Raw genomic sequence first — 26,355 nt, 5'->3', positions numbered from 1 at the left:
TGTTAGAGATTCAACTGTATGACCTCTCACTTTCAGCTCCTTAGCCCAACTGCCATTTCTTCTCTCAGACCAGAATGGATCAAGGGGAGTCTCTGGAGCTCCCCCTTCTGGCCGGAGGTGGTAGTGCAGTCTTGCTATTTTAGTATTTGTACTTACTGTCAGTAACTATTTTTGTGGCAAATACCCCTAGGGGTGCCACATTCCCCCTTAGTTAAGAACAGTACTCCGGGACTGTGGGACAATAACATTTTGAAATAACAATTAATATGTACAGAGTCTTAAAAATGAAAAGTTACAAAAACCACTCGAGGAAACAAAAATATAGTTCTGTACAAAGTCACTTCAAATAGCGTCCATTAATACAGTTCTATCCTTGAAGGTATTAGGAACGGCACTGTACTTAGTGTCCAGGAATTTAGTTCCATTTTTCCAACGGAGTTATCAATATAAAGTCTAAAGAAAGTTCAAAAAGAGCAAAAAGCAAAGTTCAAAAAGCAGTCTTTCCGGAGCTTTGATTTAGTGCCTCCGGGCTGATAAAAAGTTCAAGAATATGCAATAAGTTCATACAGACAAGTCTCTGTAGGCACTGGGCTTAAACGTTGCAGACTGATAGCAATGACTATACTACATTTTCTGTTTAACTATATACGGCATAACATATATACAATTCACATTATGAGCTTTATAGTTGGTAATCTGCATACCTGGCCGGTAATTGACCCTGGGTACTACGCTGTGATCTACGTAATAGCGGTGTCTCTTCATGTGGTGTACTACTGTCTACTGCGGATGTAGTATCTGCCCGCTCTGCTAAAGATAATTCCACGACTATGGAGTTGGCAAGTCCACCGTGAATGGGATTACTCTGACCAGGAATCTGTTCTTCCTGGCCTGGAACCTCCTGTAGTATGGGGTCAGCCTCTTCCTGTCTTGGGACTTCTGGTATTGGGTTTGGTGTTGGGTAAAAGGCCACCATGGGAACCACTACTGCACCATGGTATGTTAGTAGGGTTTTGGGAAAGTCTCCTATACAGGTGTGATACACTTCCTCTTCTTTTTCCTTTACTGGTTGAACCTGTATGGGTTGAATAACTTCTGGTTCTGGCTGGACAACGTCTGGCTCTTTCAATGCTTCCGGACATAATTTAAGATTGTCTCTTGACACTAGTACAGATGTTAAGCCTCCGTTTTTGCTAATGAGACACATTTTAGGATTATCCACTCTTGTTGGTAAAACTGTGTAGGGTACGGCTTCCCACTGATTGTCCAGTTTATTGGTTCGACGATTTCTCTTGAGCACTTGGTCACCTGGTCTTAATGGGGTCGCTAGAGCATTCTGGTTGAAAGTTCGCTCTTGTCTTTCTCTAGTTTGCTGAAGGCTTCTTTCCACACTCTCTTGCACTTGGCGATACTGCTTTTGCCGTATGGTATCCCAATTGGAGTCTTGGGCTTCTGCGTCTGGTTTCAGAATTCCCATTTCTAGATCGATTGGTAATTGGCCGGGTCTTGCACGCATAAGGTAAGCTGGGGTGCAATTGGTGGAACTCACCGGGACATGATTATACAGATCCACCAAGTCAGGCAATTTCTCTGGCCATTGATTCCTTTCTGCCTCAGGTAAAGTCTTTAGTAGTTCTATTACAATATGGTTCATCTTCTCGCATAAGCCGTTTGTTTGTGGATGATAGGCCGTCGTCCGGATCTTTTTGCAACCATACATATTACAGAATTCTCTGAAGATCTCTGATTCAAAGGCTGTACCTTGGTCGGTGAGAACCTGTTCCGGATATCCATGGGGTCTACAAAAGTACGTTTGGAACGCTTTGGCTGCTGTTTTTGCTGTCAGATCTTTTACGGGTACTACTACCAAGAAGCGTGAATAATGGTCCACGATGGTCAAGGCATAGACATAGCCAGACCGGCTTGGTGTCAACTTCACGTGGTCCATGGCTACAAGTTCAAGTGGTTGTTTGGTGATTATGGGCTGCAGTGGTGCTCTTTGGTTCTTTTGATCGTTTCTTCTGAGGTTGCACGGGCCACAATTTCTGCACCACTGTTCGATTGATTTTCTCATCCCGACCCAATAAAATCTTTCTCTTAGAAGTACTTCTAACTTTTTCCAACCGAAGTGACCAGCACCATTATGGTAAGCTTCGAGGACCATCTTGACATCTTGTTTAGGCACGATAATCTGCCAAACCAATTCATGTGTTTTCGGATTGGTGTACCTTCTACAGAGCTTCCCTTGATACAGGAACATTTTGCCTCTCTCTTTCCAGAGTTGATGCGTCTCTTCTGGGGCATCCTCATCGGGATATGCACTTTGCTCAGTTAACAGTTCCTTCACCAACTTCACAGCCGGATTGCTGTCTTGGGTGTCAACCCATCTATGGTGTGCTAACGGATTTAAATTCACCTCTTGTTGTTTCTGATAGGTACTTGACTGATGATGTTTTGCCTTGGGATGATGGAAGGCTGGTAGTTCAATTTCTTCAAGCTCCCCCATTTCTTCTTCTACATCTCTCAAGTGTGGCATCCGGGATAGGGCATCGGCATTTCCATTCTTGCGACCTGCTCGATACTTGATCTTGAAGTTGTAATTAGATAATCGGGCTATCCATCGCTGTTCTAACGCACCTAATTTGGCTGTGTCCAGGTGGGTCAACGGATTGTTGTCAGTATAGACAATAAATTCTGCAGCGGCCAGATAGTGTTTGAAACGTTCAGTCACAGCCCAAACTACTGCCAGTAGTTCCAATTTGAAGGAGCTGTAATTTTCTGAATTTCTTTCAGTAGGCCGGAGCTTTCTACTTGCAAAGGCGATGACTTTCTCCCGACCTTCTTGCTTTTGTGACAGCACCGCTCCTAGTCCCACATTACTGGCATCGGTGTAGAGGATGAAAGGTTGATGGTAATCTGGGTATGCCAGAACCTCTTCTCCGGTTAGTGCCTTCTTTAGTTGTTCAAAGGAGTCTTCCCTTTCGTCGTTCCACTGAAAAGGAGGGTTTCGGTTTGAAGGTTTCTTCGTCTGCCCTACCAAGGTGTCTTGCAAGGGTGCTGCCAACTTGGTAAATCCTTTTATAAATCTGCGATAGTAACCCACCAATCCCAGGAATTGTCTCACTTCTTTTGCGCTGGTAGGTCTTGGCCAATCCCTTATGGCGCTTATTTTCTCGGGATCTGGTGCTACTCCCTCCGAACTCACGATGTGTCCCAGGTACTGTACCTTTGGCTTGAGAAGGTGACATTTGGATGGCTTGACTTTCATGCCATACCTGGATAAGGCTTCGAACACTTCTGCCAGGTCTATTAAGTGTTGTTCGTAAGTCTTTGAGTAGACGATCACATCATCTAGGTACAGGAGGACGGTCTCGAAGTTCTTGTGTCCGAGGCAGCATTCCATCAGCCGCTGGAAGGTACCGGATGCGTTGCAGAGTCCGAACGGCATGCGATTAAATTCACATAGACCCATTGGTGTGGTGAATGCCGTCTTTTCCTTATCTCGCTCAGCCACAGGGACTTGCCAATACCCGCTTGTTAAGTCTAAGGTGGAAAAATAATTAGCAGATTTCAAAGCAGTTAAGGACTCTTCTATCCTAGGCAAGGGGTAGGCGTCTTTATGGGTGATGTTATTAATCTTCCGTTAGTCTACGCACATTCTCATGGTTCCGTCCTTTTTTTTGACAATCACTAGAGGGGCCGCCCAGGGGCTACAGCTGTCTCTTATTACCCCGGCCTGTTTCATCTCCCTCAGCATATCTTTTGCACATTGATAGTGAGCGGGCGGTATGGGTCTATATCTTTCTTTTATTGGGGGATGGTCACTGGTGGGGATTGTGTGTTCTACCCCTTCTATCCGTCCGAAGTCCAATGGGTGTTTACTGAAGACTTGTTCATATTCCGTCACTAGCCTATACACCCCTTGTTTTTGATGGGTAGGTGTTGAATTTATGCCCACGTGTAGCTGTTGGCACCAATCCTCCATTTCTCCATCTGAGCCATTGCCTTCCACCTGACAGGTTGGTTCTAAGGGCTCAATGGTTGTGATGGCATTGTTGTCAACAGTATATAGCTTTGCCATTGTAGCATACCTTGGCAAAGTGACCTCTTCCTCTCCACAGTTCAAAAGTCGTACCGGCACTCGTCCCCGGTGTACCTCGACTATCCCTCGTGCTGTGAGTATAGTGGGCCTGCTGTCGGTGTACACTGGTTCTATTAAGGCTTGATAATCTCGTCCCTTAGTACCAATGGCTGCTCTACACCATACCAGCATTTCTGTTTTTGGTGGGATTACAATAGATGTTGGATCACTTACCCTCACACTGCCGATTTCTCCACCTGCAACTTCTACCTGTTGCCTTAACATCAATACTTTTATTTCCCTCCGGAGAACTCTCTGCTGGCAGGATTGGGCAGTTTCAGCAATTTGCTGTAAGACAGAAATGACTTCGGAAAAGCAGTTCTCTAACACATTCATTCCTATCAATACAGTTGGTTCACAGTTCCGCCGGTCAACATCAACAACAATTATACCCTGTTTCTTCAATTCTACTTTACCAATCTTTATGGTCATCTCCCTGAATCCTAGTTTCGGTACCAACTTACCATTACTGGCCCATATATCTAGTTCAACATCAGAGGGCCCTTTATCAATATCTGCATCAGCCCAGTACCTCTTATAAAGGATATACGGTATAGATGAAATCTGGGAACCTGTGTCCAGCAAAGCGTTGAGGGGCATTCCGTCCAGCACGATAGGGATAATGGGTCGTCCTCCGATGTACCTGTCGTGCCAGGGTGTTGGGCCTTGAAAGTTCATTCCTGTGAAGCGGCCCGCATTCCCAGGGGATTCCCGTTTAAATCACAATCTCGTGCAAAGTGGCCTGGCTGCTGGCAACGGCGGCAAATGGGCTGTCCATCCGGTTGGTAGCGGTCGCGGGGTCGTCCTCTCCATGTCGCGTATCTCCGGGGTCTCATCCATGGAACACCTTCTCTACGGTTTGACAACTCCATCTTGGGTCCTCTCATCTCCTGCATGGTTTTAGCCATTGAAGCAACAACATCAGTTAAAGAGTCAAGCTTTTGTTGAAGAGCCTCATTAGTACTGGGCCCCAGGGGCTTAGCAATGGCCCCTGACATAGCTGATGTCACTGGTACTCCATGTTGTTGAGGAGCCTCTGCCATGAGTTGCGCAGGATCCTGATCCCGAGGTGCCTCTGCCAGCTGGAGACGTATAACGCTCTCCTTTAATTGGGCAAATGTCAATTCAGGGTTCTTAAAAACAAGCATGCTCACATGCCCCCGGTGAGAAGGGGTGTAGAGTCCCTCAATAAATTGATCTCTTAGCAGTTTATCCGCTCCGGTGTTAAAAATGGGTTCAGCCAGTGTAAGTGATTTAAGGGCTTCCTGCAGGTTTAAGGCAAAGTCTCTCACGCCCTCATTAACTTTTTGTTTGCAATTAAAGAATCGTACTTTAGCTTTGCTGCTGGCAGTGGTTTCAAATGTAGCTTTTAATCCAGCAAATATGCGTTCAACAGTGCCTTTTAGATCAGCTGCCCATGCTGTGACTTCTCGCTTAGCATGGCCACTTAACTGCATCATCAGGAGACTAACACGCTGAACTTCACCCACAGGGAACATGTCAAAATGGGCCAGCATCTTTTCTCTGAAATCGTCAAGGGTATTAGGCTCACCTTCATACATTGGAAGCCATGGGCCACCCGGGGTATATGGCATCAGCACCGGCATGATGGGCGCCACTCCTTGCACCGCTGCGCTACCGGACTCTCTATCGACACTCTGTCTTTCAGCTGCATTAGCGTCGCCGGGTGCTGCGGCGTCTCCGTGCTGCGACATACTGTGCCCCCTTAGTTAATCCGGACCCTTCCGGTCCTCCGCTTCCGTCGGGATAGTGTAGATTCGTTCCGCTGTGCAGCAGGATCGATTTTCCCCTTGCTCTGATGTCAGAGCGCTCAGCTTGGTGCCGCCCACAATGACACGCCCCCTGCTGCTCCCACCCACCGCGCTCTGTAATGGCGGATTCTGAAGTTTTTCAGTTAGACTGGGGCTCAGGTGATGGCGTAGCTCAATTAACAGTCTCGTGCCTAACGGTTATGAAGTGATTACCTCAGGGGATGGCGGCCATCTTTACTCCATTATAACCAATGGGGAAAAGTCACTTTCAATAGTTTTGAATGGAGAATGGATTTTTCTTTAATAAAGTCAATTTTCAAGATTTTTCATCCAAGTTTTCACAGTTTTGGGCTCCAATCACGGCACACAATACCCGGTATACGGGCTGGCTAAATCCTGTTCGTGACGCCAATTGTGACGCCCAAGAGACCGGGGTACCCAGCACCGGACCAATGGGGTCTGTCTGTTGAGGGGGGTGTCACGGGTGGCTTGACCCGGTGCTGTGGCCTCAGGCAATGCACAGTGTAAAGGGTATCGTGAGGGAACAGGCACTTACTTGATCAGCAGCAGGTTCTCCCAGCGGTGATGATCCCAATCCTGGATAGATGGCTATTGTCCAAATGAAAGACTGAGGCACTGAAACGTTTAACCAGTTTACTTTAACAAAAAAAGGATTTACAACCAGTCCTGTCACCGGAGTCTGTATGGGAACTCTGAGTTACTTTGACCCTGCCGGGGTCTTCGCCTCTTATTGTACGCAATATCTGTGTGGCCCTGCTGCTGTATGTGAACTGGCTGCCGGCCCAATCTGTCCCCTCCGGGTCCTGGTTCGACGGGCAACCCGAGTCCTTTTATCGGCTTACCCCCTCCAGGAGTACCACTGAACTCTGTGTCTGTTGCTGCGTCCGACCCTAGTGAAGCTGATATCACCTCACGTTTTTCCGGTTGCTGTATTATATGTAATGAATACAGCCACGGATCCGGTATCCGTCTTTGCGCCTGTTCTGGGTAGTGATTAATGCTACCCGGTTCTCACAATGTCCTTTTTCTCTATCCCTCTTCTCCTCAGGCCGGTGATTTAGGCCTGGTAACAGTCACAGGTCTGTTAGAGATTCAACTGTATGACCTCTCACTTTCAGCTCCTTAGCCCAACTGCCATTTCTTCTCTCAGACCAGAATGGATCAAGGGGAGTCTCTGGAGCTCCCCCTTCTGGCCGGAGGTGGTAGTGCAGTCTTGCTATTTTAGTATTTGTACTTACTGTCAGTAACTATTTTTGTGGCAAATACCCCTAGGGGTGCCACATTATATACCTGACAGGAGCCCGTACAGTCTGTATCTACAATAATATATACCTGACAGGAGCCCGTACAGTCTATATCTACAATAATATATACCTGACAGGAGCCCGTACAGTCTATATCTACAATAATATATACCTGACAGGAGCCCGTACAGTCTGTATCTACAATAATATATACCTGACAGGAGCCCGTACAGTCTGTATCTACCATACTATATACCTGACAGGAGCCCGTACAGTCTGTATCTACAATAATATATACCTGACAGGAGCCCGTACAGTCTATATCTACAATAATATATACCTGACAGGGGCCCATACAGTCTATATCTACAATAATATATACCTGACAGGGGCCCATACAGTCTATATCTACAATAATATATACCTGACAGGAGCCCGTACAGTCTATATCTACAATAATATATACCTGACAGGAGCCCATACAGTCTATATCTACAATAATATACACCTGACAGGAGCCCGTACAGTCTATATCTACAATACTATATACCTGACAGGAGCCCGTACAGTCTGTATCTACAATAATATATACCTGACAGGGGCCCGTACAGTCTATATCTACCATACTATATACCTGACAGGAGCCCGTACAGTCTATATCTACCATACTATATACCTGACAGGAGCCCGTACAGTCTATATCTACAATAATATATACCTGACAGGAGCCCGTACAGTCTATATCTACAATAATATATACCTGACAGGGGCCCATACAGTCTATATCTACAATAATATATACCTGACAGGAGCCCGTACAGTCTATATCTACAATACTATATACCTGACAGGAGCCCGTACAGTCTATATCTACAATAATATATACCTGACAGGAGCCCGTACAGTCTATATCTACCATACTATATACCTGACAGGAGCCCGTACAGTCTGTATCTACAATAATATATACCTGACAGGAGCCCGTACAGTCTATATCTACAATAATACATACCTGACAGGAGCCCGTACAGTCTATATCTACAATAATACATACCTGACAGGAGCCCGTACAGTCTATATCTACAATAATATATACCTGACAGGAGCCCGTACAGTCTATATCTACCATACTATATACCTGACAGGAGCCGTACAGTCTGTATCTACAATAATATATACCTGACAGGAGCCCGTACATTCTATATCTACCATACTATATACCTGACAGGAGCCCGTACAGTCTGTATCTACCATACTATATACCTGACAGGAGCCCGTACAGTCTGTATCTACAATAATATATACCTGACAGGAGCCCGTACAGTCTGTATCTACAATAATATATACCTGACAGGAGCCCGTACAGTCTGTATATACCATACTATACACCTGACAGGAGCCCATACAGTCTATATCTACAATAATATATACCTGACAGGAGCCTGTACAGTCTGTATCTACAATAATATATACCTGACAGGAGCCCGTACATTCTATATCTACAATACTATATACCTGACAGGAGCCCGTACAGTCCATATCTACAATAATATATACCTGACAGGAGCCCGTACAGTCTGTATCTACCATACTATATACCTGACAGGAGCCCGTACAGTCTATATCTACAATAATATACACCTGACAGGAGCCCGTACAGTCTATATCTACAATACTATATACCTGACAGGAGCCCGTACAGTCTATATCTACAATAATATATACCTGACAGGAGCCCGTACAGTCTATATCTACCATACTATATACCTGACAGGAGCCCGTACAGTCTATATCTACAATAATATATACCTGACAGGGGCCTGTACAGTCTATATCCACAATAATATATACCTGACAGGAGCCCGTACAGTCTGTATCTACAATAATATATACCTGACAGGAGCCCGTACAGTCTGTATCTACAATACTATATACCTGACAGGAGCCCGTACAGTCTGTATCTACCATACTATATACCTGACAGGAGCCCGTACAGTCTGTATCTACAATAATATATACCTGACAGGAGCCCGTACAGTCTGTATCTACAATACTATATACCTGACAGGAGCCTGTACAGTCTATATCTACCATAATATATACCTGACAGGAGCCCGTACAGTCTGTATCTACAATAATATATACCTGACAGGAGCCCGTACATTCTGTATCTACCATACTATATACCTGACAGGAGCCCGTACAGTCTGTATCTACAATAATATATACCTGACAGGAGCCCGTACAGTCTGTATCTACAATACTATATACCTGACAGGAGCCCGTACAGTCTATATCTACAATAATATATACCTGACAGGAGCCCGTACAGTCTGTATCTACAATAATATATTCCTGACAGGAGCCCGTACAGTCTGTATCTACAATACTATATACCTGACAGGAGCCCGTACAGTCTATATCTACAATAATATATACCTGACAGGAGCCCGTACAGTCTATATCTACAATAATATACACCTGACAGGAGCCCGTACAGTCTGTATCTACCATACTATATACCTGACAGGAGCCCGTACAGTCTGTATCTACAATAATATATACCTGACAGGAGCCCGTACAGTCTATATCTACAATAATATATACCTGACAGGAGCCCGTACAGTCTGTATCTACAATAATATATACCTGACAGGAGCCCGTACATTCTATATCTACAATACTATATACCTGACAGGAGCCCGTACAGTCCATATCTACAATAATATATACCTGACAGGAGCCCGTACAGTCTATATCTACCATACTATATACCTGACAGGAGCCCGTACAGTCTATATCTACAATAATATATACCTGACAGGAGCCCGTACAGTCTATATCTACAATAATATATACCTGACAGGAGCCCGTACAGTCTATATCTACAATAATATATACCTGACAGGAGCCCGTACAGTCTGTATCTACCATACTATATACCTGACAGGAGCCCGTACAGTCTATATCTACCATACTATATACCTGACAGGAGCCCGTACAGTCTATATCTACAATAATATATACCTGACAGGAGCCCGTACAGTCTATATCTACAATAATATATACCTGACAGGAGCCCGTACAGTCTATATCTACCATACTATATACCTGACAGGAGCCCCTACAGTCTATATCTACAATAATATATACCTGACAGGAGCCCGTACAGTCTATATCTACAATAATATATACCTGACAGGAGCCCGTACAGTCTGTATCTACAATAATATATACCTGACAGGAGCCCGTACAGTCTATATCTACCATACTATATACCTGACAGGAGCCCGTACAGTCTGTATCTACAATAATATATACCTGACAGGAGCCCGTACAGTCTGTATCTACCATACTATATACCTGACAGGAGCCCGTACAGTCTGTATCTACAATAATATATACCTGACAGGAGCCCGTACAGTCTATATCTACAATAATATATACCTGACAGGAGCCCGTACAGTCTATATCTACAATAATACATACCTGACAGGAGCCTGTACAGTCTGTATCTACAATAATATATACCTGACAGGAGCCCGTACAGTCTATATCTACAATAATATATACCTGACAGGAGCCCGTACAGTCTGTATCTACAATAATATACACCTGACAGGAGCCCGTACAGTCTGTATCTACCATACTATATACCTGACAGGAGCCCGTACAGTCTGTATCTACAATAATATATACCTGACAGGAGCCCGTACAGTCTATATCTACAATAATATATACCTGACAGGAGCCCGTACAGTCTATATCTACAATAATACATACCTGACAGGAGCCCGTACAGTCTGTATCTACCATACTATATACCTGACAGGAGCCCGTACAGTCTATATCTACAATAATATATACCTGACAGGAGCCCATACAGTCTGTATCTACAATAATATATACCTGACAGGAGCCCGTACAGTCTGTATCTACAATAATATACACCTGACAGGAGCCCGTACAGTCTGTATCTACAATAATATATACCTGACAGGAGCCCGTACAGTCTATATCTACAATAATATATACCTGACAGGAGCCCATACAGTCTGTATCTACAATACTATATACCTGACAGGAGCCTGTACAGTCTATATCTACAATACTATATACCTGACAGGAGTCCGTACAGTCTATATCTACAATAATACATACCTGACAGGAGCCCGTACAGTCTATATCTACAATAATACATACCTGACAGGAGCCCGTACAGTCTGTATCTACAATAATATATACCCGACAGGAGCCCGTACAGTCTATATCTACAATAATATGTACCTGACAGGAGCCCGTACAGTCTGTATCTACAATAATATATACCTGACAGGGGCCCGTACAGTCTATATCTACAATAATATATACCTGACAGGAGCCCATACAGTCTATATCTACAATAATATATACCTGACAGGAGCCCGTACAGTCTGTATCTACAATAATATATACCTGACAGGAGCCCGTACAGTCTATATCTACAATAATACATACCTGACAGGAGCCCATACAGTCTATATCTACAATAATATATACCTGACAGGAGCCCGTACAGTGTATATCTACAATAATATATACCTGACAGGAGCCCGTACAGTCTATATCTACAATAATATATACCTGACAGGAGCCCGTACAGTCTATATCTACAATAATATATACCTGACAGGGGCCCATACAGTCTATATCTACAATAATATACACCTGACAGGAGCCCGTACAGTCTATATCTACAATAATATGTACCTGACAGGAGCCCGTACAGTCTATATCTACAATAATATATACCTGACAGGAGCCCGTACAGTCTATATCTACAATAATATATACCTGACAGGAGCCCGTACAGTCTGTATCTACAATAATATACACCTGACAGGAGCCCGTACAGTCTGTATCTACCATACTATATACCTGACAGGAGCCCGTACAGTCTGTATCTACAATAATATATACCTGACAGGAGCCCGTACAGTCTATATCTACAATAATATATACCTGACAGGAGCCCGTACAGTCTATATCTACAATAATACATACCTGACAGGAGCCCGTACAGTCTGTATCTACCATACTATATACCTGACAGGAGCCCGTACAGTCTATATCTACAATAATATATACCTGACAGGAGCCCATACAGTCTGTATCTACAATAATATATACCTGACAGGAGCCCGTACAGTCTGTATCTACAATAATATACACCTGACAGGAGCCCGTACAGTCTGTATCTACAATAATATATACCTGACAGGAGCCCGTACAGTCTATATCTACAATAATATATACCTGACAGGAGCCCATACAGTCTGTATCTACAATACTATATACCTGACAGGAGCCTGTACAGTCTATATCTACAATACTATATACCTGACAGGAGTCCGTACAGTCTATATCTACAATAATACATACCTGACAGGAGCCCGTACAGTCTATATCTACAATAATACATACCTGACAGGAGCCCGTACAGTCTGTATCTACAATAATATATACCCGACAGGAGCCCGTACAGTCTATATCTACAATAATATGTACCTGACAGGAGCCCGTACAGTCTGTATCTACAATAATATATACCTGACAGGGGCCCGTACAGTCTATATCTACAATAATATATACCTGACAGGAGCCCATACAGTCTATATCTACAATAATATATACCTGACAGGAGCCCGTACAGTCTGTATCTACAATAATATATACCTGACAGGAGCCCGTACAGTCTATATCTACAATAATACATACCTGACAGGAGCCCATACAGTCTATATCTACAATAATATATACCTGACAGGAGCCCGTACAGTCTATATCTACAATAATATATACCTGACAGGAGCCCGTACAGTCTGTATCTACAATAATATATACCTGACAGGAGCCCGTACAGTCTATATCTACAATAATATATACCTGACAGGAGCCCGTACAGTCTATATCTACAATAATATATACCTGACAGGAGCCCATACAGTCTATATCTACAATAATATATACCTGACAGGAGCCCATACAGTCTATATCTACAATAATATATACCTGACAGGAGCCCATACAGTCTATATCTACAATAATATATACCTGACAGGAGCCCGTACAGTCTGTATCTACAATAATATATACCTGACAGGAGCCCGTACAGTCTATATCTACAATAATACATACCTGACAGGAGCCCATACAGTCTGTATCTACAATAATATATACCTGACAGGAGCCCGTACAGTCTATATCTACAATAATACATACCTGACAGGAGCCCGTACAGTCTATATCTACAATAATATATACCTGACAGGAGCCCGTACAGTCTATATCTACAATAATATATACCTGACAGGAGCCCGTACAGTCTATATCTACAATAATATGTACCTGACAGGAGCCCGTACAGTCTATATCTACAATAATATATACCTGACAGGAGCCCGTACAGTCTATATCTACAATAATATATACCTGACAGGAGCCCGTACAGTCTATATCTACAATAATATACACCTGACAGGAGTCCGTACAGTCTATATCTACAATACTATATACCTGACAGGAGCCTGTACAGTCTGTATATACCATACTATATACCTGACAGGAGCCCGTACAGTCTATATCTACAATAATATGTACCTGACAGGAGCCCGTACAGTCTATATCTACAATAATACATACCTGACAGGAGCCCGTACAGTCTATATCTACAATAATATATACCTGACAGGAGCCCATACAGTCTATATCTACAATAATATACACCTGACAGGAGCCCGTACAGTCTATATCTACAATAATATGTACCTGACAGGAGCCCGTACAGTCTATATCTACAATAATATATACCTGACAGGAGCCCGTACAGTCTATATCTACAATAATATATACCTGACAGGAGCCCGTACAGTCTATATCTACAATAATATACACCTGACAGGAGTCCGTACAGTCTATATCTACAATACTATATACCTGACAGGAGCCTGTACAGTCTGTATATACCATACTATATACCTGACAGGAGCCCATACAGTCTGTATCTACAATAATATACACCTGACAGGAGCCCGTACAGTCTGTATCTACAATACTATATACCTGACAGGAGCCTGTACAGTCTGTATATACCATACTATATACCTGACAGGAGCCCATACAGTCTGTATCTACAATAATATATACCTGACAGGAGCCCGTACAGTCTATATCTACAATAATATATACCTGACAGGAGCCCGTACAGTCTATATCTACAATAATATACACCTGAGAGGAGCCCAAACAGTCTATATCTACAATAATATATACCTGACAGGAGCCCGTACAGTCTATATCTACAATAATATACACCTGAGAGGAGCCCAAACAGTCTAGTGTCTTCACCAGTGAGCTGACTAGACTGTATGGGCTGCAGTCAGGACCTGGAAGGAGCCCATACACTCTAGGCTCAGCCATTATGTGGTGTGCTGCTGTGCAGGCCTGGTGCAGGGACTCGGAGCTCTCAGCTGCTGACCGGCTGATACACGCACCTCCCAACCAATGCGGCCCCCTCTCTCTGCCCACCGGGTCCGGGGGCACACAAATGCCGGCGGGCATTCAGACAATTAGTGGAGGGTCAATCTGTGCGGTAGCCCAGGGCCCCCCCAGACCACTGGGCCCTGGGCTACCGCCCATATTGACCCTCTGATAATCCGCCCCTGGGTGCATGCGGCTCGTGTTGCACAGCGTGACTGTGGTCAGCGTGGCTCGTGTCGCACGCCGTGACTGTGGTGCGCACGGCTTGTGTCGCACAGCGTGACTGTGGTCAGCGTGGCTCGTGTCGCACGCCGTGACTGTGGTGCGCACGGCTTGTGTCGCACAGCGTGACTGTGGTCCACACGGCTCGTGTCGCGCGCTGTGACTGTGGTGCGCACGGCTCGTGTCGCGCGCTGTGACTGTGGTGCGCACGGCTCGTGACGCACAGCGTGACTGTGGTGCGCGCGGCTTGTGTCGCACGCCGTGACTGTGGTCTCTGCAGCTCATGTCGCACGCCGTGTTTGTACATTCGTGCTGTATGCCATTTTCACATAGCCGAACATACGTGACAGGCGTGTGATGTTCAGAGCAGGACTGTGAGACCTATGAGATGTTGTCTGCACGGTTCGGTACGGGGTGACCCTCAGATACGGCCGCTCGCCCCGCAGACTGCACTTGTACACCGGGCTGGAGAAGCGCCAGTCTTGGATTTTGAAGGGATTTTTTTCTTTGTCTTCATTTCTGTGACTTGACCCTGGTAAAAATAATAAACTCTGCTCACCACTGCCACTGGTCTTTATCCTGGCCTCCACAATGACTCTGTGACTACCACACATGACCGCTGCAGACAATCGCTGGGCTTGGCAGCGTGTGCGGTCTACATTGAGCTCAATGATTGGCTGCAGTCATGAGGTGACGAGGCAGAGTCAGACCAACAGTGGTGAGTATTCCTCCATTTATTATTTTAAGGCCGGCGTCACACTAGCGAGTTTTACGGACGTATGAGAGGCGCAGAAAATACGGATTGAATACGGTATAATGATTCTCTATTGCCCAGCTCTTATCTGCCGCATTTTACGGATCCGTATTATATGGTATTTTACGGCCGTAGAAAATCCCAGCATGCTGCGTTTGTCAGCGTATTGCGCAAAAAATCCACCAATGAAAGTCTATGGGGCGAGAAAAATACGGATTACACATGGACCAGCAGTGTGACTTGTGAGAAATACGCAGCGGTGTTCTATAGAAAAGCCGGCAATTCAGTACGGTGTACAGTAAAATCACACTGACAGAATAGAATAGAATAGATAAAATAAATGTCTACACATAGTATAGGGGTATATATATATATATATATATATATATATATATATATATATATATTTCCCGTGTAGTGGTGGGATATGGGGTAATGAAGGGTTAATGTCAACTTGTTATTGTAAGGTGACATTAAGCCAGATTAATAATGGAGAGGCGTCAATTATGACACCTATCCATTATTAATCCAATTGTCTGAAATGGTTAATAAAACACACACTCATTATTACAAAGTATTTTAATGAAATAAAGACACAGGTTGTTGTAATATTTTATTATACTCTTAATCCACCTTAAGACCCTTGTCACCTGAAACAAAGTTAAAAAATACAAATAACAATATTCCATACTTTCCGTCGTTAGTCTTGTCCCACGCTGTAAATCCATCTGAAGGGGTTAAATCATTTTATACCCAGGAGCTCTGCTAATGCAGCTGTGCTCCTGACTGTAAAACTTGGTGAATGCAGGGGAATGTACTGTAGTTACCTCAAGTCGTGGTGATGCGCCCTCTGCTGGATGAACTCATATGAACTCGAGCCTGGGAAATTTTCAAAATATTTTCCCACGCTCGCGTTCATATGAGTACTATTGGATTAATAATGGATAGGTGTCAAAATTGACGCCTCTCCATTATTAACCTGATTTAATGTCACCTCACAATAGCAAGTGGCATTAACCCTTCATTACCCCATATCCCACCGCTACACGGGAGTGGGAAGAGAGTGGCCAAGTGCCAGAATAGGCGCATCTTCCAGATGTGCCTTTTCTGGGGTGGCTAGGGGCAGATGTTTTTAGCCAGGGGGGGCAATAACCATGGACCCTCTCCAGGCTATTAATATCTGCCCTCAGTCACTGGCTTTGGCGGAGAAAATTGCGCGGGAGCCCACGCCAGTTTTTTCTATTTTACCAGCTAGAGCGCCCAAATTTTGCACATACACACTACTAACATTAGTAGTGATGAATATGCAAAAAAAAAAGGGGTATGAAAAGGTTCACTGTATGTAACCATGTCTCATATCATGTCGGGTTTGGGAAGGAGATAGGAAAAGCCGACAATTGAATTACCGGCTTTAAAGCTATCTAGCGCTGTATGAAATATATATATATCTATCTACTATATAATTGTCTAAGGGTCACTTCCGTCTGTCCTTCTTTCTGTCACGGATATTCATTATTCGCGGCCTCTGTCTGTCATGGAAATCCAAGTCGCTGATTGGTCGTGGCAAAACAGCCACGACCAATCAGCGACGGGCACAGTCTGGAAGAAAATGGGCGCTCCGAACTCCCCGCAGTCAGTGCCTGTCGCCCGCATACTCCCCTCCAGTCACCGCTCACACAGGGTTAATGCCGGCGGTAACGGACCACGTTATGCCACGGGTAACGCACTCCGTTACCGCCGCTATTAACCCTGTGTGTCCCCAACTTTTTACTATTGATGCTGCCTATGCGGCATCAATAGTAAAAAAATGTAATGTTAAAAATAATTAAAAAACAAAAAACCTGCTATTCTCACCCTCCGTAGTCCACCGAGCCACTCGCGCCGGCCGCCATCTCCCGTTCCCAGAGATGCATTGCGAAATTACCCAGAAGACTTAGCGGTCTCGCGAGACCACTAAGTCATCTGAGTAATTTCACAATGCATCCTGGGAACGGAAGATGGCAGCAGCCGCGCGTGTATCGCCAGAGCTTCGCTGGATCCCAGGGGGTGAGTATATAACTATTTTTTATTTTAATTATTTTTTTAACAGGGATATGGTGCCCACACTGCTGTATATTATATTGGCTGTGTTATATACCGCGTGGCTCTGTGCTGTATACTACATAGGCAGTGTTCTATACTATGTGGGCTGTGTGATATACTACGTGGGCTGTGCTATATATTATGTGGCCACTGTTATATACTACGTGACTGGACAATATACTACATGACTGGACAATATACTACGTGACTAAGCAATATACTACGTCGCTAGGCAATATACTACGTGACTGGGCAATATACTACGTCGCTAGGCAATATAGTGGCTGGGCAATATACTACGTGACTGGGCAATATACTACGTCACTAGGCAATATACTACGTGGCTGGGCAATATACTATGTGGCTCTGTGCTGTATACTACGTCGCTAGGCAATATACTACGTTGCTAGGCAATATACTACGTGGCTGGGCAATATACTACGTGGCTGGGCAATATAGTACGTCGCTAGGCAATATACTACGTGGCTGGGCAATATACTACGTGGCTCTGTGCTGTATACTACGTCGCTAGGCAATATACTACGTCGCTAGGCAATATACTACGTGGCTGGGCAATATACTACGTGGCTGGCAATATACTACGTGGTTGGGCAATATACTACGTGACTGGGCAATATGCTACGTGACTGGGCAATATACTACGTGGCTGGGCAATATACTACGTGGTTGGGGAATATACTACGTGACTGGGCAATATACTATGTGGCTCTGTGCAATATACTACGTGACTGGGCAATATACTACGTGGTTGGGGAATATACTACGTGACTGGGCAATATACTATGTGGCTCTGTGCAATATACTACGTGACTGGGCAATATACTACGTGACTGGGCAATATACCACGTGACTGGGCAATATACTACGTGACTGGGCAATATACTATGTGGCTGGGCAATATAGTACGTCGCTAGGCAATATACTACGTGGCTGGGCAATATACTACGTGGCTCTGTGCTGTATACTACGTCGCTAGGCAATATACTACGTCGCTAGGCAATATACTACGTGGCTGGGCAATATACTACGTGGCTGGGCAATATACTCCGTGGTTGGGCAATATACTACGTGACTGGGCAATATGCTACGTGACTGGGCAATATACTACGTGGCTGGGCAATATACTACGTGGTTGGGGAATATACTACGTGACTGGGCAATATACTATGTGGCTCTGTGCAATATACTACGTGACTGGGCAATATACTACGTGGTTGGGCAATATACTATGTGGCTCTGTGCAATATACTACGTGACTGGGCAATATACTACGTGACTGGGCAATATACCACGTGACTGGGCAATATACTACGTGACTGGGCAATATACTACGTGGCTGGGCAATATACTACATGGCTGGGCAATATACTACGTGACTGGGAAACATACTACGTAACTGGGCAATATACTACGTGACTGGGCAATATACCACGTGACTGGGAAATATACTACGTGACTGGGCAATATACTACGTGGCTGGGCAATATACTACGTGACTGGGAAATATACTACGTGACTGGGAAATATACTATGTGGCTCTGTGCAATATACTACGTGACTGGGCAATATACTACGTGACTGGGCAATATACCACGTGACTGGGCAATATACTACGTGGCTGGGCAATATACTACGTGGCTGGGCAATATACTACATGACTGGGAAATATACTACGTGACTGGGAAATATACTACGTCGCTAGGCAATATACTATGTGGTTGGGGAATATACTACGTGGTTGGGCAATATACTATGTGGCTCTGTGCAATATACTACGTGACTGGGCAATATACTACGTGACTGGGCAATATACCACGTGACTGGGCAATATCCTACGTGGCTGGGCAATATACTACGTGACTGGGAAATATACTACGTGACTGGGCAATATACTACGTGGCTGGGCAATATACTACGTGGTTGGGGAATATACTACGTGACTGGGCAATATACTACGTCGCTAGGCAATATACTACGTGGTTGGGGAATATACCGTACTATGTGACTGGGCAATATACTACGTCGCTAGGCAATATACTACGTGGTTGGGGAATATACTACGTGACTGGGCAATATACTATGTGGCTCTGTGCAATATACTACGTGACTGGGCAATATACTACGTGACTGGGCAATATACCACGTGACTGGGCAATATACTACGTGGCTGGGCAATATACTACGTGGCTGGGCAATATACTACGTGACTGGGAAATATACTACGTGACTGGGAAATATACTACGTGACTGGGCAATATACTACGTGGCTGGGCAATATACTACATGGCTGGGCAATATACTACGTGACTGGGAAATATACTACGTGACTGGGCAATATACTACGTGACTGGGCAATATACTACGTGGCTGGGCAATATACTACGTGACTGGGCAATATACTACGTGACTGGGCAATATACTACTTGACTGGGCAATATACTACGTGACTGGGCAATATACCACGTGACTGGGAAATATACTACATGGCTGGGCAATATACTACATGGCTGGGCAATATACTACGTGGCTCTGTGCAATATACTACGTGACTGGGCAATATACTACGTGACTGGGCAATATACTACGTGGCTGGGCAATATACTACGTGGCTGGGAAATAAACTACGTGACTGGGCAATATACTACGTGACTGTGCAATATACTACGTGACGGCAATATACTATGTGGCTGGGAAATATACTACGTGGCTCTGGGCAATATACTACGTGGCTGGGCAATATACTACGTGACTGGGCAATATACTACGTGGCTGGGCAATATACTATGTCGCTGTGCCATATACTACGTGACTGGGCAATATACTACGTTGCTAGGCAATATACTACGTGGCTGGGCAATATACTACGTGGCTGGGCAATATACTATGTGGCTGGGCAATATACTACGTAGCTGGGCAATATACTACGTGGCTGGGCAGTTTACTACGTGGCTGGGCAATATACTACGTGGCTGGGCAATATACTACGTGACTGGGCAATATACTACGTGGCTGGGCAGTTTACTACGTGGCTGGGCAATATACTACGTGGCTGGGCAGTTTACTACGTGGCTGGGCAATATACTACGTGACTGGGCAATATACTACATGACTGGGCAATATACTACGTGGCTGGGCAGTTTACTACGTGGCTGGGCAATATACTACGTGACTGGGCAATATACTACGTGACTGGGCAATATACTACGTGGCTGGGCAGTTTACTACGTGGCTGGGCAATATACTACGTGGCTGGGCAATATACTACGTGACTGGGCAATATACTACGTGACTGGGCAATATACTACGTGGCTGGGCAATATACTACGTGCCTGGGCAATATACTACGTGGCTGGGCAGTTTACTACGTGGCTGGGCAATATACTACGTGGCTGGGCAATATACTACGTGACTGGGCAATATACTACGTGGCTGGGCAATATACTACGTGCCTGGGCAATATACTATGTGGCTGGGCAGTTTACTACGTGGCTGGGCAATATACTACGTGGCTGGGCAATATACTACGTGCCTGGGCAATATACTACGTGGCAGGGCAATTGTTATGACCTGGTGGTTAGGAGCACCCGAAAAGACCTGATGGTTAAACCAACAAAGGACAAGCTCTGAGAAGTGGGAGCTCTACTGACCGCAATCCCTAATCCTATTACACACACTAGAAATAGCCGTGGATTGCTCCTGACACTCCCTAGACGCCTCTTCACAGCCTAAGAGCTAACTAGCCCTAGAGATAGAAAATAAAGCCTACCTTGCCTCAGAGAAATTCCCCAAAGGTAAAGGAAGCCCCCACATATATTGACTGTGAGTTAAGATGAAGTCACAAACACAGAGATGAAACAGGTTTCAGCAAAGGGAGGCCAGACTTACTAAACAGACAGAGGATAGGAAAGATAACTTTGCGGTCAGCACAAAAAACTACAAAAGACCACGCAGAGTGTGCAAGGTGCCACTCTGCATCCCAGAGCTTCCAGCTAGCAAGGCAAAATTATGATAGCAAAGCTGGACAAGAAAACAAAGAACAAGTAATAAACTAGCCGAGACTTAGCTTCTGCTGGAGTAGACAGGACACCCGACAGATCCAAGAGCAAACTGAACCAGTACAAGAACATTGACAGCTGGCATGGAGTAACGATCTGAGTGGAGTTAAATAGAGCAGCCAGCCAAAGAATAAACTACGTCACCTGTGGAAGGAACCTCAGAAGCAGCAGCTCCACTCACAGCCACCAGAGGGAGTCCATGGACAGAACTCGCCGAAGTACAATTAATGACCACAGGAGGGAGCTCGATAACAGAATTCACAACAGGCAATATACTACGTGGGCAATATACTATGTGGCTGGGCAATATACTACGTGGGCAATATACTACGTGGGCAATATACTATGTGGCTGGGCAATATACTACGTGGGCAATATACTATGTGGCTGGGCAATATACTACGTGGCTGGGCAATATACTATGTGGCTGGGCAATATACTATGTGGCTGGGCAATATACTACGTGGCTGGGCAATATACTACGTGACTGGGCAATATACTACGTAGCTGGGCAATATACTACGTGGACTGTGCAATATACTACGTGACTGGGCAATATACTACGTGGCTGGGCAATATACTACGTGGACTGTGCAATATACTACGTGGACATGCATATTCTAGAATACCCGATGCGTTAGAGTCGGGCCACCATCTAGTGTGTGTGTGTGTGTATGTGTATATATATATATATATATATATATAATATGTATATATGTTTTAACGAATATTTGAGCACATGGATCCATTGTATGTCTGTTTTGCAAGCCGGGGAGAAAATCTCGCAGTATGGATGCCATACGGATTACATACGGAGGTTGCCATGCACAAAATACACAGCCACACCCTGCCTAAAGATGACATACAGATCACTATTTTTGGAACATTTCTGCGTATTACGGCCGTAAATAACAGACCGTATTTTCGTACGCAGGAATTTTACACGGTTCCCATCACCGCCGGCCCAGATTCTCCAGATGGAGGCCAAAGGCGTGTCCTGTTGTCCTCCGAGTGGCAGGTATCTGTCGTCATCCTGTCCTAGACCGTCTTAGGGCTGAGAAGTGCGTTCTCGTGTATGTTCCCACTGCCGGGCGTCCACTTACGCCTTATACAATAGTCCAAAAAAGCTAGTGTCAATAAGTAATGCCGCTTGTTAGTGAGGAAATATGGCGCAGGTTTAGATGGTCTGAGAATCTGAAACGTAAATGTCTCACAGAGCAGCTGCACAGTCGCACCAATGTTAGCTACGTTTTCTGTCATAAAGCCTAATAAATTACTGTTATTATTTATATCACCATGCTGCTGCACATGAGAAGGGGTTACATACAAGTTACAGATATCACTTACAGTAAACTAACAATGACAGACTGATACAGAGGGGCGAGGACCCTGCCCTTGCGGGCTTACATTCTACAGGATTATGGGGAAGGAGACAGTAGGTTGAGGGTTGCAGGAGCTCCGGGGTTGGTGAGGCGGTAGCTCCGGTGTTGGTGAGGCGGTAGCTCCGGTGTTGGTGAGGCGGTAGCTCCGGTGTTGGTGAGGCGGTAGCTCCGGTGTTGGTGAGGCGGTAGCTCCGGTGTTGGTGAGGCGGTAGCTCCGGTGTTGGTGAGGCGGTAGCTCCGGTGTTGGTGAGGCGGTAGCTCCGGTAGTGATGAGGAGTCAGCGGGGTCAGTGCAGGCTGTAGGCTTCCCTGAAGAGGTTGGTTTTCAGGTTCCGTCTGAAGGATCCAAATGTGGTGGATAATCAGACGTGTTGGGGCACAGGAGACCGCAAGGAGTGTGATACTCCAGCCTCTTACGAAAACTTGGCTGCCTTCACCAAGATGAAGGTAATATGGCTAACGCCTTTTGGTGCCAAAACCCCTATATATGCTGTGCTAATCCCTCCCTGTTTTACACAGAGCTGCCCAAAAACATTCCCGCATTTTCCATTAACCCTTTCCTACTCCCATACAGTCCCAGTGCCCTTACTTATATAGATCAGGCGCTATAGTTTCAGAGGATGGGGGATATTCGGGAGAAGTTTTGGAGCTGATTGGGTGAGGAGCCAATAAGCGTGGAGGAGAAGAGGAGGTCTTGGGAAGACCGGAGATTATGTGAGGGAAGATATCGGGAGATTAGTTTTGAGATATATGGAGGAGAAAGGTAATGGGCGGCTTTATAGGTCAGTGTTAGTAGTGTGAACTGGAATTGGAGCCAATGAAGAGATTTGCAGAGGGGAGAAGCGGAGGAGCAGTGAGGAGAGAGATGGATTAGTCGGGCAGCAGAGTTAAGGACGGACTGGAGAGGTGCGAGAGTGTTAGCAGGGAGGCCACAGAGGAGGATGTTGCAGTAGTCGAGGTGGGAGATGATGAGGGCATACAGAAGCATTTTAGTAGGTTGAGGAAAGGACGGATTCTGGAAATATTTTTGAGCTGGAGGCAATAGGAAGTGGCAAGACCATAGATGTGCAATGTGAAGGACAGGGCAGAGTCAAGGGTTACTCGGATACAGTGGATTTTCAGTACAGGGCAAAGCGTAATGTCATTTATCGTGATAAATAGATCAGGTAAGGAAGATATGTGAGATGTAGGAAAGAGGAGTTCAGATTTGTCCACATTGAGCTTGAGGAAGCGAGAAGAAGGTGGATATGGCAAGAGGTGATGTCTGGGACATTGACATAGATCTGAGTGTCATCAGCATATAGGTGGTACTGGAAGCCATAGGACTTTGTGTTGTTCCAGGCCAAGGGTATAGATGGAGAAGATTAGGGGTCCTAAAACAGAGCCTTGTTGGACACTGACAGAGAGATGAAGGGATTAGGAGGCAGTGTGGGGGACTCTAAATGTGTGGTTGGAAAGGTAGGAGATCTGTGGATAGGGGACGAGGTCTTTGATGTCAAAGGAAGAGAAAATCTGTAGTAGGAGGCAGTGGTCAACTGTGTCGAAAGCAGAGGACAGGTGTAGGAGAAGGAGTATAGAAAAGAGTCTGTTAGCTTTGGCTGTAAGTATGTCGTTAGTAATTTTGGTCAGGACAGTCTAAGTGGAATGGTGGGGACAGAAGCCAGATTGCAGGTTGTTGAAGAGCGAGTTAGATGAGAAGCGGGAAGAAGGTTCAGCGTGGACGTGCTGCTCAAGGAGTTTGGAAGGGAATGGGAGCAGCGATATGGGGCAGTAGCTGGACATAGTAGTTGGGTCGAGGGATGTTTTTTTCGAGGATAGGTGTGATTGCTGTATGCTTGAAAGCAGAAGGGAAGGTGCAGAAGTTAGTGATAGGTTGAAGAGATGGGTTAGGGATGGGATTAGTGTGGTGGTGAGGTTGGGGAGGAGGTGGGATGAGTAGTGGTCAAGTGTACAAGTGGTGAAGTGTGATTTGGTGAGGAGACAAGTAAGCTTCCCTTCAGTGATGTTGGATAGGGAGGTTATGGGGTTTGGGCATTGGTCTGGTATACAAAGGGGTTGTGGTGGTTGAACAATGAAGACTTGCCTTGTTTGGTCTATCTTGTTTTTAAAGTGTGTGGCAAAGTCCTCAGCAGAGATGAGGGAGGTTGGAGTGGGCGGCGGAGGGAGTTAAGGGTTGAATAACTGTTTGAGGGTTGTATGATAAGGAAGATACAAGGGATGTAAAGTAGGCATTTTTAGCAGAGGTAAGGGCAGCTTTGAATGGTTCAATGCGGTGAAGTCATCTTGCAAATGTGTTTTATTCCAACGCTGTTCTGCAATCCTGGACACTTGCTGAAGTGGGGGTGTGCTAGTTGCTGGACATGGTTGACAGGTGAGGAGGACAATGATGCTAACATGAGTGGATGGTGGTCAGAGAGGAAAGGTTGTGAGGTCAGATAGGGAGCAGAGGTGGGTGAAGATCAGGTCTAGTGTATGTCCGTCTGTACACACTGCGGCTTTGAACCCCTGCAGCCCTTCGCTGTTGAGGTCCTCCTGCATTTTCCTGCAGAATCTTACAGGGAACCAGCTGTGTTGCGTGCAGAACGATGGCCCGCATGGTTTTGCAGGTGATCGGCCATTTCCCTATAAGATGAATAGATTGTGCTGGGGACAGTAGCAGGACAGCGGCGGCGCAGTGATGCAGTGGTTCACTGCTGCATGTGAACGCAGCCTAACGCTGCCAACATTGCCCCTTCTGGTTCTTCACACCCATTCTCTCAACCTTTCTCATGCATGGTGTGGCTGTTTGTGTATTTATGACGTGAACACCACATAGAGCATGAGCGTCACCTGTCTAGAGGTTCTTGGCCTGGAAATAGCGGATATCAGGGACCAGGATAATGACTGATATCTGACAGATGCAGCGCCGCTCTCATCCTTGGGATTGGAGATATTGCTGCACTTATCAGTCACCATGAAGTATCCGCTAACGGGACCAAAAATATCAGCAGCAATCCAATCTGGTGTGGGTCCAGCAGGAGACGTCTGTGGCCTGATTACAGCTGCTGATTGGGAGTCCTCCAGCCCCATAGATTCTCCCTCATTATAGATGCCCCCCATTGTAAATCCCTCATCATGGATCCTCATGCATGTTCAGGCAAGGAC

This window comes from Ranitomeya imitator, chromosome 2, assembly GCF_032444005.1.
Source record: "Ranitomeya imitator isolate aRanImi1 chromosome 2, aRanImi1.pri, whole genome shotgun sequence".
NCBI lineage: Eukaryota > Metazoa > Chordata > Amphibia > Anura > Dendrobatidae > Ranitomeya > Ranitomeya imitator.
The sequence above is the reverse complement of the archived record's forward strand: the minus strand, read 5'-3'. Positions refer to the sequence as shown.